The following is a 13,781-nucleotide window of genomic DNA, read 5'->3' as shown; positions in this document are numbered from 1 at the left end:
GGGAGCCCGCGGCGCCTGCGGTTGCTGCGTTCGCAGGATTATGTCAAGCCTCGGAGCCGCTGGGGCGAGCGGCGGCGGCGGCAGCTCCCGCCCGGCGGCGCTGCGGGACGCCGCGCTCCGGGGCGGGCGGGGGTCGGCGGGGAGGCGGCCGCGGGGCAGCGGTGGGCGGCGGGCGGACGGAGTCGGAGCCGCCTGACGGAGCCGGTGCTTGCGGCTGGTGAGCGCTCACCGGGCCGGCGTGGCCGCGGGAACAGGGCGTCCCGGACAGCCCCGCCCGCGCCGGTGCGCTCCCTGCGAGCCGTCCGGAGCGGTGATTAATCCCAGGGGAGGGGGAGCGGGGCACCCGCCTCTTGGGCCGCTCGGGAGGGCGGCAGCGCGGCGCGCAGAGACCGCAGCAGCGGCTGTCGGGGGCGGGGGCTGTGTCCGTGTGCGCGCTGCAAAGCTCTGTTTGCTTGGGTCTGGTAACTTGGTCGTGTTGTGCCCTGGTCCGAAACTTGCTAAGCGAGGTCTCGCCTTCACGGCACCGCTGGTTGTCCGCTCGGTATTTCAGGAACGCTAGTTGGGCGAAGTGTTACGGTTGTGGAAAAAAAAAGAAAAAAAAAAAGGGAAAAAAAAAAAAAGGAACAAAAGGGATGAAAAGCAGAAGTGTGTAAAGATCAGAATGATGGTATATGTTTCCGTATCTCAGAAGAGACTCGTGTTTGAAAATCACACAGTAACGAACGAGTATTGTACCCTACGGCGAGAAATCAGTATTGTTATTGGGAGACAAACGGTACCTGAGAATTTAATTTGGAATTTAGTTTGCTGCACACGTGCAGTAACGTTTTCCTGAGCATTTTTAGCATGTGGAGTGATGCATGTTGCCATGTGCCTCGCGAAATTCCTTTAGCTGTGCGAGCAGTGGTAATGTGTGCCAACATGCACAAAATCAAGGTGTACTCCATACCGTTAAGAGCAGCGGTGCTAATAAGGAGGGCTACAGTGTCTGTCTGTGACAGGATTATTGATAGGAGGTATCTTATTTTAAAGAATGTTTTAACTTGTTCCATTAACGAGGCACAAAATACTGTTAGACCCTGCCATGATGAATAGTAACTTGCCATTTGAATGCACTTTAAGGACCAATTTGTCTCCTCTTCTGTATATGCTAAAATATAATATATAGTCACCTGCTAGAAAAAAAAAACCTCAATGGAAGGTTGTTCATATGACTATTTTTCCTGTATAAATATGATCATAAATTGCAAGCACTCATGTGAAGTTGATACTTGTTTGCTCAGTACAAAGCCTTGATGCTGTTGTTTATAATTAGGATAATGAAATAAAGCTTCATTCTGGTGGCATTCTAAAAATTTCAGCGGTGCTCTGAAAAAAAATGAAGAGTAAGTGATTTTAGCAGAAAATTTTGGTCTGTTGGCAGTTGCTCACTTAAGATACCTGTTCTTTTTGATACATGAGTATAATGCATACAAGACGCTCTTGTGCCGTCGCTCACACACCCTCTTAACTTTACACACCTGAGAAGTTCCATTTCAGATTTCTGCAAATGGTTGACAAATAAGAACTGGAAGAGCTCTCTGATGTATTTGAAGTAAGCTCTGCTTTCTGTACTTTTGGTGAGCTCCTTTATAGTTTTTTTTCCCAGAGAAAGGAGATGTGATAGTCAGGAATAGATAAATTTATCCAGTAAGAAGGCAAATTAAAACCAAATTAGGCAAATTAAAATATGTACTATACATATTCATTCTACTTAGGAGGCATTGAAATGCAGTACCCCAAAATTAATTCAGAAAGCTGAGGGTCTGGTGCTTTTCCTCTTAGCATTTTTCTTGGGTAGGGGGGAGGGAAGAATGACACCTCTAGCTGGGAGTGGGCACATGGAGTTAAAAAGGGAGGGTAGAGGATGTGAAAATTTGGAACAGAACCAGCAATGAAGCCGCCATCAAAGGTGGCTGCACTGAACTGAGAACCTAAAGCAAACTGGCTCTAGGTAAAAGTTTTGCTGCTGAGGAACTTAAGAGGGAGCTGTGACCTGGGTCAGTCATGATTTCATTTACAGTCCAAGAAAAAGACACTTTTAATGTCAAAGGAATCAGAATTCAATGTCAGAAATGTTAATTTGTTTCCATCACTCAGGAGGATGGGGGTTTTGCTTTGTTTTAACAGTGAACAATTGGCATTTTGGTAAGGATCTTTGTATTTATTTGTTACATGTTAGTGATAGGCACAGTGAATAATATTCTTCATAAATAGTAAATTGCCACCTTGCTTTGGGCAGACTGAGGAACTGTCAAGCCTTGGACTTAAGCTCTTTTGGCTCTGGGTCCTGAGACCTGCTCTGCATGCAGACTGCAAGTTAAAGCAGAGATGAGAGTGAATGGCACCATTCTGGGTCCAAGCTTATTCATTTGCCAAATACCAATCATGACTAGATTTTTTTCTGATGATCCTATTATAATAATGCTTTGCTTAATAAATGTTGAAATTTTATATTAATCTTCCAAATCAACACTGGTGATGACCTGGCCAATTTTTATTCTGAGATGTGATTTTTGTGTTTGTACATTAGAGAACATATCAGTTTATGCTAGTTCACATTTTCAATGTTGTCTTCACAGTTCTACAAGCTGCAAGCTTATTTTTAAGAAATCACAGTCAAATTCTGGAGAATAACACCTTCAGAAAATTGTACCATACTGGCACTCTGTACGATCCAATGCAATTTTTCCCTTTGTGTAGGCAATAACAGAGGGCTGCTTGTACTTGGTCTCTTGGTCCACGTGCCAACTATGCCAGCTTGTCTACAAGACAGTAGTCATGGTTCCAAGTTTCAAGGGGTTATGCTTCAGATAAATATGGCTTTGACAAGGTAATTAAGCAAGGAAAGTTGTTTAATTGTCTTAGTTTGCTTGCTGTCTCTATGCATACACTTTCTGAATTTTTTTGCCTATAAGGAGAAATCAAAAGGTGGTAAGTTCATTGGAGGGTTTCAGCATGTTATGCTGAGTGTTTTGGGCACTGCAGTTCAAAGAAGCAGGTCTTCACATTCCTCATACAGCTTAGCTCTATAATAGAGTATCAGTCTGCACCTATGTTTGAATTGCTCTTAGAGATTGTCTTGTTTTATGGATTACATGTAAACACAGTGGGGCATTCTTGGGTCAGTTTCAGTGGTCATATTGCTTTCAATACGAATTTATATACTGCCAAGTATTCTGGGACAAGAGGAGATACATGGTGTTCTGTTGAGGTTGTTTTCCTTCTTTTCTATTTACGTATTCTGGAAGAATAGAATTTTTCTAAAAGTCCTTCAGTCAGGTAGAAACATTCTTTCCTCTCTTCATTTCCTTTCTTCATTTTAAAAAACCCTCAAATTTGGCCTGGATTCACTCTGAAAAACTTGAGCATAGTATTTATTAAAGGATCTTGTTGACTTTGTCACCCTGCAATTAATTTCTCTGAAGTGAAGTATCTTGCAACATTTCTGATGGCTTCATGTTAGCTGCAGATAGCAACTGTTATGTCTGGCCTCAGGAGGTGATGATACTGGTATTGAACGAACCTTGACCAAAGTCTCTCTTACTTGATAAAAGAAGAGTCATTCTTGGTTGAGAAGTGCTGGTACATCTCCTGGAGATTGTCTCTGTCCTCTGATCAGAGAGTCAAAGAGGTTCTTATTGTCATGAAATGCTCAAGCACAGAGAAAAGTCAGGACCATATCCATTCTTCCTCCATTCTTTCCTTATTGCCTTCAACCTCTTACTGGCAGGTTATTTCTAACTCTGTCGACTGAGGAACATCTTAGAGTTTTGCAATGCCTTTCGTAAAGGCAAATGATATTTGGTCCTTGCTTGGCCCATCCTTTGGGTGTGGATAGCATCTTTATGGTATCTCAAGAGGAATAACAAGAATAATAGAGGCTGCAGGGTTATCAGTGTTAACAATACCCTCCATTGGTCTCTTTTTCATTAGTACTTAAATCCCAGAATATCTATGCCCTGAGAACTGAGTTTGGGTTAAAGTCAAATGCCTGAAACACAGCTTGATCAAGAGAATAGGTAATGAGCAATGACAGTGTATCTGAGGACCTTCTAAAATCTCTGGCTGTGCTATCACTTGAGGGCACTTGCTCAATGTTAGAAAGCAGTCTTCAGTACTGGAATATGCTCATTCTGTGGATGGTTAAGACTGTACTTTTTTTCCTTTGTGAATATTCATATCTTGGCTTGTTTCCAAGGTTTGCATGATCCCTTGTTAAAAGAAGAGTTACCTTTCCTTTGGGAAAACCAACTGGAAATTCCAGCTGGTTCAGAACTAAGTAACTGTAACCATCCTGTTTTTTCTAAATGTACCACACATACTGTAGGCTTTTCAGCAGTGCCTGAAATACATGTCTCCTGGGGTCTTGGGAAGCTTGGGATGAAAGTTCTTTCTCCCAGGCCTTTCTCTTTGGAGTTTGCTCTTTCTAGAAGCACAAAACTGGAACATGTTAAAGAAAGCTATGTCTTTTTCCGTACTTGTTCTCATCTTTTAGATGCAGGAAATCCAACGTGATTTATACGTTTGTTACATATAATTGGTTTGTTCTTCATTCTGTTCTTGTTTCCTGCAATCATCAAACATTGAGTTTTTCTATTGTTTAGAATATTTAAGTTCTGAGGCTGTAAAAAGGCTAAATTTAATAAAAGCTGCAATAATAACAGATGAAGCCAGCAGGGAGTTTTGCCTCTTTGACAGAAGATTTTATACCATTGTTTAAAATTTGAAGTTCTTTTTTCCAGAAAGTGCTTCTCTGCAGCAAAGAACAAACATTTAGTTTTGCAATACCTCTAAATGTCATGAAACGTGAAAGTGATAAACACTTGTTTTGCTTGTCCATCTGTAGATGATTATCTAAACTCTTCAGTTAGTTGACTGGTCCTCCTGGTGCTGATTGGGATCAGACCTTCAGTGCTTCTGGGTATTGGCATGTATGTTGCCTTAGTTGGTTCTGTGTACTTTGAAGTAAAGCTTTTGCAGTGATATCAGTGAGAATATATGTCTCTTTTACCATGGGTATGCTGAAGATAATTTCTTTCTTCTTCATGAATCAGTTCAGTCCAGAACGCTATTGCACACAATATCTTTAAGTGTCTCAATACAATGATGGTACAAGCCACTGGTAAATTGGTGAGCCACAAAAATGTTTGGGTGTAATTATTCCCAATATAGGAAAATTGGAAGTCAGAGTATTCATCAAGAATTATTATATAATATAAAATATGTGTTTATGTATATGTATGCATGTATAATAGGAATAATTTTAATTCTAGAAGTTTTACTGTTGTAATGTGTGATCATCTCACTGTTCTCAAGCTTCATCTTACCCCACTGAAATGATATTAAAGGTCTCAGTAATTTTGAAAAAAATAATAAAAAATGTGTGTAAAAATAATCTAGTAAATTCTTACTGTTTATACAATCTTAGATAATGTCACAGCATAAATAGATATGCTGATAAATGCCAGTTTGCAAATAGTTAAAACACTTAATTTTTAATTTAACTGAAAACTGGCTAATTATCTCCTTCAGGATCCCATAATCAAAGAGCTGTTATGCCACTGTTGTGCTTTGTTAACACTTTAGTTTTCCAGGAATGTTTTCATATATAGTTATAAAACCTTGGAAAAGTGTTACTTTGTTAATAGTGCAGCCACCTGGAAAATACATTATTAATGAGTACCCAATTGGTCTGTGAAACACCTGTGTTATTATTATACATATACAAAATCAAAATACATAGAACTTTAGTTTTCTGTACCAGTATTAATAAACCACCACAGAGCTAAGTGGATATTAGAGTGAATAGTCACATAAAAAAATACTTCAGCAAAACCTAAGGGAAGTATTGTATGATTCATTGTATTTTTACTGAAGCCATTATGAACTGGATGTAAGTTATTATTTTTCTTTAAAATCTGAGTGTGGTAGGGATTTGGCTCTTAGCACTAGCAAGAAGCAAGAATTCAAGGATTTCCATAGGCTTTTGTGAGTACTTCTCAATTCTAATCCATGCTATGCCCAGCTTCGGTATTTCAGAAGCAAAGATTGGCTCTGCAGGAAGCACATTGTAAAAAAGTTTCCAAACCTCATCTTTGTTAAAAATTCACATGAAAGTGTTACATTTAACAGGTGTTGACAGGTTTAAAAACCTGTTGCAGTAACCATTTCCTAGGGGTTTCCCCACTGCTTATTAATTTAATTAACTAAGTATCCATGTCATTTTTACATACTTACGCAAAAGGACAATAAATCTTTAATATTGTCTTTATACTGCAAAGTTGCACTTCTTTAAGCATTAAAATATGGAAAGAACATGAAGTATTACAACTGTCATTTTTTGCTTGAATTCTATTGATCCTAATTTTTGTTGTTGGCATGAGTATCTTTAACTTGTGTGATCCTTAGCTCAAGATACAGATTTTGGAATCATCATGTGATGGTGTGACTTGAATGCTACCAAACCATAGCCTGCACTGAACCATCTCAGCACTCCGCCAGACAGCTCCATACTTGTTCTTTAAATACTTTGTGTATGTATTAGTCACAGCACAGTAATAGCAAGTTTGTTTAATGCTGTCTGCATTATGTTCCTTTCACAGCATCCACCAACCAGTGCAGGATAATCTTTGGGCTTGCCTGGATGAAACATGCCCTTTACAGCTGTAGTTCTTGGCTGTGCCCATTCCTTGCTGTTACCATTTTTGTTCCTTACTCAGCTGTCTGGAGCTAAGCAACAGCTCTGCAGTGATGATACACACAGGGAAGTGTAGGGCAGAAGGAAGCATCACGTACCCTGAAGGTTTGCACGCGGAGGTTTTGAACACAGTTCTCAGCTAGTGAAAATTGTCATAGCACCATTGGTTCTGTTGACTGCACAGGCTGAAGAGCATGTCTCAGGTACCTCATAAGAAATAATCTTCCTGGATACTGGGAAGAAGGACAAGCAATGGAGTATGTTCAGTTATTGCTGTGGTGCAGAGGTATTTGGGCTACTTCATACATACCTTTTGGAAGATAGCAAGAATCTTCCTATTGCTTTCATAGTCATGAGAGCTCTAACACTGAGAGAAACCCTGTGGGGCCTTGCTAAAGATGCCGTCTTCTAATGTGATTTTGTTTACTTTTTGATTCATTTGCATTGACCAATTAATTGATTAAAACTTCAAAGAAAATGAAATGTTGAAGAGGAAACTCGATATGTGGTTTTCAAAGGGAAAGGTGCCTTTAGAGGAAGTGTTAATATAGTTGATATTCTTTGTGAATGCTCAGCTGTGGAAATAGGAAACTAACATTATGTGATTCTGATCTGGAAAGCTTGGCTGAAGAGTGTTAAGTTTCTCTTTGAAGTATATTTCACTAAATACGCCATGTTCTACTGTAAATACAAGAAAGTGGTGTTCCTAGGTTGAAAATTTTATTGAAATCTTTGGCCTTAGTATTTAAGGGCAGTATTGCAGGCCTACACATCTGTAATAAAAGTATTGTTAATGTTAATTTAAAAATATACGGTGTTTAAAACATAAGCTTGAGAGCAAATCATAGCTCTCCAAAATAGCAAATTTTTTTCCCATTTAAATAGTTGACTGCATTGAGATTTAAGTTTTGGTTATTAGAGGGACTGAAGACTACCGTAGTTAATGGAAAATTGGGAAGCTCCTTTCTTTTTTGAACAGTTTCCTAAATACTTCCACAAGTAAGGCAAAGCTGCTGCTTGCTTCTGCTGACTTTCAGGATGGTGCAGCATCTAATAGGTGTGCTGCCTGAGGACTTGGTGATGCCCATAGTGGTCAGATCACCTCAGCTGAGGACAGTAGCTTGGTCAGACTGAGAAGTGATTCCCCAGCGACTCATTCTTTGGTGTCTGGGATTCTGGTGGTGTCTGGTAATCCATGCTGGGATCTTTGAAAGAGAAAGATCCTGTTTTATCTGCAGAGGATCACTTACAACTGTTTTTTAAAAATGTCTTTCTTGACTTACAGTAGAAAAAAATTAGACTTCATGTGAAAAAATTTCTTCTGCAAAAGTAGTGTAGAACAGAAATACTGTAAAATAAAAACCTGAGTTAGAAGCAGTGAATAAACAAAAAACAGTAGTCATCTTTCCATGTTGTTTTTACATTGACATGCACCCTGTTTTGAGTTATGTAACTTAAGTAATAGGATTGTTCTTTGACCTTCATAATCTCTTTCTATACTGGAAGTACAAATACTCATGTAAAGTAAAATTTCTTCATTTCTAACCAATCTTCACTTTTAGTTATCCATATGTGATGATGATTTATATGGTAATGCAAAACTGTTGATTCATGGAAGTAATCCTGTGTTCATGCATTATACAAAAGCTGTATCTGGTATTGTTGCTATTGCTAGGGGCTGATGTGTCACATTTTTATAAATCTTGTTTTTAGAATATCTTATTTCAGCCACCACAGCCCAGTTCTGCTTAAAACCCTATTATGTTGATCCTAACGCAGTGATGACATAACTAAGAGAGTGAGGGGGCTTATTAAAAACTAATAATATCTCTGAAGTATTATTTTAATTTATTAGGTATGTAGCAAATCCTTACCAGTCAGGTATTCCTAAAGAGGTTGATTTGAATGTGCAAATTAAGTGGAATTTAGCAGGTTGTGTTTATCTTTTTTTTTTCTTCTACTTCCTCCCTGTTTTTTAAGTCTAAGTATATACTTTTATATTATGGATCTTATACTTCATTATTCACATCTGCCATTCCCAAAAAACAAATCCTGATCATTTTCTGTGATACCTTTGTGCTGCTCTGTGGATGAGGGAGAAATGGTGCTGCCCTTCCAGAGTGTGTGTGCAGAATCCTCTTAACTGATGGTCTCCAAGATGGATCTCACCATTTGGTGTCCTGTTGTTCCTCCTGTTCCTGATTTCCTACCTCAGCACAGGGCCCAGTGGTGAGACAAAGCTCTGAATCTCCCTGCCCATGGGAGGAAACTTAACTCAATCTTGAAGCATCCTCATATCCTGCAGATTCAAAATGAGGATTAGGGCATCATGGTATAACTTCAGGTCACTCCTTGTCACACATTACTGTGGTGAACAGAGGGTCTAGTCCAGCAGTATGAAAATTAACATAACCAAGTTTGTTTGAAGATTTTCATGTTGCTAAATTCACGGATAAAGCAGCTTGAATTTGGCTCAAACATTAATGGTGTATGTGAGTGTATAATCAAATTTGAAGGCATTTACATAATTACTGATATATCAGAAGCAGTAAGAGACCTGTCATGCATTATTATGCTATCAAACATGATACCCTTTGTAGACTATGACACATGGAGTGTTTTTGTTTATGCTTTTGACATACTACAAAAGATTATGTGATGTATTCTGAAATTACATTGACATTATAGCAGTCGCTCTCTCCCTTTTTCTCACAGAAGTTTTTCAGAGAGAAGAATGTCAGTCATGGTTTTCTATAATATGAAAAGGGATGAAAGTTGAGTTAGTTAATCATCATAAAAAAATTAGATAAAGGACTTCTTTTTTTCTACTTTTTTAAGATATGACAAAGAAAACTTCTTGCTCACTCTTACAGTACTCTGTATTTACAAGCTGTGAAGGTTGAAAGTTAAGGAACTTGTTAAATTGTGAACAGGAGTATTTGAAAATAGCAATTTTAGTGTTTCGTGTTTGTAGTCTGGAAAACAGTGATGGCAGAATGGAATAGAAACTTCAGGTCTTCGGGATTGATTCTGGATACTGTATTAATTAGACCATAATCAAGCTTTTAATTATTACAGTTTGTATTTGTATTCTGGTATCTTCTTCCACAGACAGGAATTCAATACTCATATTCTTGTTTAGATTTTTATAGGGCTGGTTTGAAAGACTGAAATACTGCCTGCTAATGGGGTAGGATTATTTTATTTCCTGGGACACAAGACTTACTGTGCTACATTTGTGAGGATTCTGTGAAGATACTGTTCTCTGTTATACTTCAGGTGCAGGCTGGGGATCTTGTGTAATCCAAGGACTCTGTATGGAAGTTGAGTCCTCCTTCCCTAATCTGTCAGGGAGATATTTTGATGGTTACATGTATTTTTCTTAGGTATGTACATTAAGGGACTATGCAAATCAAAGCAAAGGGCACGTTAGTTTTTAAAGAGTGCATCTCAGACTTCAACTTGTAAATGCAATATTCCTATTATTTAGCTGAATATCTAAAATGCATGGAATTGGTGTGTTCTGAATTGTATATGTGTCCATAGCATTGCAGTGCTTGGTCAATGAGAACGTTCTGGTAGGTGCCACTTGGTAGAAAGCTCTTGTGCCAAATGTCAAAAAGTGTGAGTGGCTGAAGGCAGGTAACAACAACAAAGGGGGTTTATAAGAAGGCTGCAGAGAGACTCTTCACAAAGGTCACATAGTGACAGGACAAGGGGGAATGACCTTAAGGTTAAGGAGGGTAAGTTTAGATTAGCTATTAGGAAGAAATTATTTACTGTGGGGGTGGTGAGGTACTGGAACAGGTTGTCCAGAGAGGTTGTGGATTCCTTATCAGTGGAAGTGTCCAAGACCAGGCTGGATGGGGCCCTGGGTAACCTGATTTAGTAGAAGGTTGCCTGCCCATGGCAGTAGGGTTGGAACTAGATATTCTTGAAGATCCCTTCCAACCCAAAATATTCTATGATTCTGTCACAGCAAATGTGGCTCATCAGTAGCTCTGTGTTGCCACAAAAGATATTGCAAAGTCATCTTTGTTTTTTTTTTGTTTTTTTTTTTTTTTGAGCAGTAAGGAGTGAGAGAGCAGGGTCTCCGAGGCATTGGCTCAACTAAAGCAAATATTCCTTTATGAAATCACTCCATGTGCTCTTAATTCAAGCCTTCTATAGAAGATTAGAAAAGATGGTGTTAGTCTGCTACAGATGGCTTCAGTATCAGTCTAACTTCTGATTTTGTTAGAGTAGTAGATTCAAATGCTTCTGTTCACTGTGGTGAATCACCCATCTGAGGCAAGGATGTTTTCTACCAACCAAACCAAGGCTTTGTTTGGTGATAGCGTTCATAGGATTGATTGCTCCTCCAAAGTAAAACAAATCCCACTGGAAAGCAAGAATGATTTCACCAGAAGTGCTTGGTCTGTGATGAACGTGAAAGTGTTTTTCTGGATGAAGTAGATAAGAAATTGAGTGATGCTCATTTCATACACTTTTATCCTAAACTACTGACCTCCTCTTAAGCAGTCCTGAATTTCTGTCAGCTCTGTAACAGTCCTGGCTGCTTATCTGCCTGTTTAGGATAATACTATGTGTGTGATTATTATACAGTTATGGTTTTGAGGGATTTATTCCCTGTGTTTGCTCTGCTGCCTGAACCATACCTATCCTAGGAGTTGATTGCAGTATTTATCAAAGCTATGGAGCCCCCATTGAAGCCATCTGTAGGTAGTGGTTCTGCCATCTGTCACTAAAGACTGTTCCAGAGGGAGAGACAATATGCACAGACTTCTTCATGCAAAGCCTGTAGGGTAGTCTCTGATGTTTGCTTTATCCATCTAATATGTATAAGTTCCAGTGTTACACTAACTTCTAAAATCTTTATTGCAAGAGGCTTTTGAACACCACAGTAACTGATACTTCATCCTTGCCCCCTCTGTATGCATTATGCATTTTGCTGAACTGCACACATTCCTCTGGGAGGTGCACTATGATCCTTGGTTGGTAAAGACTGCAAGGGTAGTAAAAAATGGGCAACACCAAGCTGCAAAAATTTTCTGACTAGTGTATGAAGCTCAGAGATAATGGCAAGAACCACAAAAACTAAGGTGCCTTTGGGTGCAAGCATAGAATTTTCTGAATATTATTTGCTATGAATTATCAAGGATTACAGCAGCAGCAGATGTTCGAGGCAGCATGATATGGATTGTGTATACCTTTGTGCTATGATTAACTGAGCCAATATCCTTGCATGCTAAGAGATAGGTGACTTCAAAAAGTTTCAAGAGAACATTAACAGAATATTTCAGGAATGCTTTCCCTAAAGATGTTGCTACCAAGAGCAACATTCAAATTTTTTGTGCGGTGTTTAGTGATCTTGTAATTTGTGAGTAGAAGTAGTGGCATGTGATTAGCCACCAAATTTTAAGTAGAATTTGCATTATCTTAAGATGTATCTCATGTTGTATCTGGGGACAATGCGATGACCTAGACAATACTGTATGTGGGAACCTACTATTACTGTGTGTTGGAACTACTGTAGGCCTTCAGAACAGCAATTTTCATGACTGCATATTCTCTCTGTTGCAAAAGCTTAATTGCAGTCCTTGTCATAGGGAAGGATAGACCTTCATACTTTGTGCTCATGCGGCCATGAATCCTTGTGCTGCCTCTTTCAGCTTTGAGTAAAGCATGTACCAGACACATGCTGGTAACCACAGAGTTCAGAGGCTGCTATCAAATTTGCACATTGCCCAACTCTATAGCTCATCCACATAAGTAGGACTCCTGAGCTACTCTTATTTGTTTTTGTCCACGCAGTGTTGGCAATCTGTCAGAAACAGACATGAAATATAAAGCAACAAAGTAGTGGGGCTTTTAGTATGTTTTTTTAAAATGCAACACAAGGAACATTTTGTACGAATGACAGCACCCTAAAAAGAGATATCAGTAAGAGGCAATACTATGCACTGCTTTGTTAAATGGGAGAGGAACTGATTTAGCATAAGCAAACGAACTTTAAAGAAGCCCTGTGATACCTATTCCTAATCTGTTACAAATCAGATATAGCATTAAGAGACTGTCATGACTTACGTGTATTATGGTTGTGTACTTAGTGTATGCATTAAAATATTCCAAGAAATACATAGTAAGAATATAATTATTGTCAGCAAGAGGTTATGCATGTTTAATCAAGACCGAGCTTCTGAAAATACTCATGAAATGTGGATGATCAAACATTTTATTTAAGTATTGAATTTGAGGGCATTTGAGTGGATTAATCTTTGTTCTTTATGGATGTTCTCTTAACATGGAACTACAGGAATATAGAAATATATATATTTCCTTTTTTTATGTTTTTTTTTTTTTTGCACCATAGCAAGGACTTGCTTCGTTGCTAGGTAACAAGGTATTGCTTTATTTGCAGGAGCAGTAGCTGAGTTGATAGTGGAGGCAATGATTTATCTGCAATGTATTAATATATACTGGAGCAGTAATAATGATTATTGAAATTGCTTATTTTTATATGCTCCTTGCCATGGAAAAAATATATAATCAGTTCATTAGAATATTTCTTACTACTGTGTAGAATAAATACTTAATTACTAAGAATGTCCAGTTATTTAGTAAAGCACAGTCTGTATCATTTATTTAGTGTCTTAAAATGGGTTCTTTCAGATACATAACAAGTAGTAAAGTGCTACCAAAATAAGGGAATTTATAAGGTGTAGCTATAATTGTCCATTCATAGCTTTTTTGGCCTTTCACAGACAGGCTTGCTTTTTCAGCAGCAATACATTTTCCTTCAGGGATCAAGGCCAAACCTGCCAGTCACCAGGGCAGAAGCTGGCTCCTTTCCCGTGGCAGGCTGCCATCTCGGTTCTGGCTCCAAGAAGAGCGGCAGGTGGTCTCCAGGCCACTCCACTGCCTCCTTTCTCACACAAGTCTGGAAATTTAGAGTAGTCACAGTTGCCTTCAGGGTAAATGTTAATGCCACCTGCTGCCACTGATGGCACCATGACTGGACTAGGTGGTGCTGGATGCTGTA

At 38.9% G+C, this 13,781-nt stretch overlaps 1 protein-coding gene across 7 annotated transcripts in view; it reads left to right on the top strand.

Annotated features, from left to right (window-relative positions):
* The window catches only part of ANKS1B (ankyrin repeat and sterile alpha motif domain containing 1B), a 398,399-nt gene that overhangs the window by 312,517 nt on the left and 72,101 nt on the right, over positions 1 to 13,781 (top strand). The gene's annotated exons all lie outside the window — the stretch shown is intronic.

The sequence above is a fragment of the Lonchura striata genome, chromosome 1A (assembly GCF_050655825.1).
Source record: "Lonchura striata isolate lonStrDom1 chromosome 1A, ASM5065582v1, whole genome shotgun sequence".
Classification (NCBI taxonomy): Eukaryota; Metazoa; Chordata; class Aves; order Passeriformes; family Estrildidae; genus Lonchura; species Lonchura striata.
The sequence above is the reverse complement of the archived record's forward strand: the minus strand, read 5'-3'. Positions and strand labels throughout refer to the sequence as shown.